The following is a 1,185-nucleotide window of genomic DNA, read 5'->3' on the forward strand; positions in this document are numbered from 1 at the left end:
TTTAAATTTTAATTTCAATTATATTTTATCTTAAATTTTCGAAATACTAACCTCTTTTTCAAAAATTATTTTCGAAATTTCCCTTCTCTTTTCTTCTTCTATTTAATTATTTAATTACTAACACTTCTCTTTACCTCTCTCCATCTAATTATCCGAATCTCCTTCTTCATTCTTCTACCCCCTTCTTCTTCTACTAACATAAAAGAATCTCTATACTGTGACATAGAAGATTCCTCTTCTTTTCTTGTTTTCTCCTCTTTCATATGAGCAGGAACAAGGATAAAGGCACTCTTGTTGAAATTGATCCAGAACCTGAAAGGACTCTGAAGAGAAAATTAAGAGAAGCTAAGTTACAACAATCCAGAAACAACCTTTCAGAAATTTTCGAACAAGAAAAGGAGATGGCAGCCGAAAATAATAATAATGCAAGGAGAATGCTTGGTGACTTCACAAAGCCAACGTCCAAGTTTGATGGAAGAAGCATCTTCATTCATGCCATTGGAGCCAACAACTTTGAGCTGAAACCTCAGCTAGTTGCCTTAATGCAACAAAACTGCAAGTTTTATGGACTTCCATCTGAAGATCCTTATCAGTTTTTAACTGAGTTCTTGCAGATCTGTGAGACTGTAAAGACGAATGGAGTTGATCCTGAAGTCTACAGACTCATGCTTTTCCCTTTTGCTGTAAGACGAGCTAGAATATGGTTGGATTCACAACCCAAGGATAGCCTGGACTCCTGGGATAAGCTGGTCACTACCTTCTTGGATAAATTCTTTCCTCCTCAAAAGCTGAGCAAGCTGAGAGTGGATGTTCAAACCTTTAAACAAAAAGATGGTGAATTCCTCTATGAAGCTTGGGAAAGATACAAGCAGTTGACCAAAAGATGTCCATCTGACATGTTTTCGGAATGGACCATATTAGATATATTCTATTATGGTCTCTCTGAATTTTCGAAAATGTCATTGGACCACTCTGCAGGTGGATCTATTCACCTAAAGAAAACACCTGAAGAGGCTCAAGAACTCATTGACATGGTTGCAAACAACCAGTTTATGTACACCTCTGAGAGGAATTCCGTGAATAATGGGATACCTCAGAAGAAAGGAGTTCTTGAAATTCATGCTCTGAATGCCATATTGGCTCAGAACAAAGTGTTAACTCAACAGGTCAACATGATCTCTCAAA

At 37.1% G+C, this 1,185-nt stretch overlaps 1 non-coding gene across 1 annotated transcript; it reads right to left on the reverse strand.

Moving 5' to 3' along the window:
• Positions 1 to 794: 794 nt before the first annotated feature.
• LOC130956914 (small nucleolar RNA R71) lies at positions 795 to 898 on the reverse strand. The gene has a single exon (XR_009077229.1). It is a non-coding gene; the product is annotated as a small nucleolar RNA R71 (small nucleolar RNA).
• Between the last annotated feature and the right edge of the window lie 287 nt (positions 899 to 1,185).

The sequence above is a fragment of the Arachis stenosperma genome, chromosome 1 (genome assembly GCF_014773155.1).
Source record: "Arachis stenosperma cultivar V10309 chromosome 1, arast.V10309.gnm1.PFL2, whole genome shotgun sequence".
Classification (NCBI taxonomy): domain Eukaryota; kingdom Viridiplantae; phylum Streptophyta; class Magnoliopsida; order Fabales; family Fabaceae; genus Arachis; species Arachis stenosperma.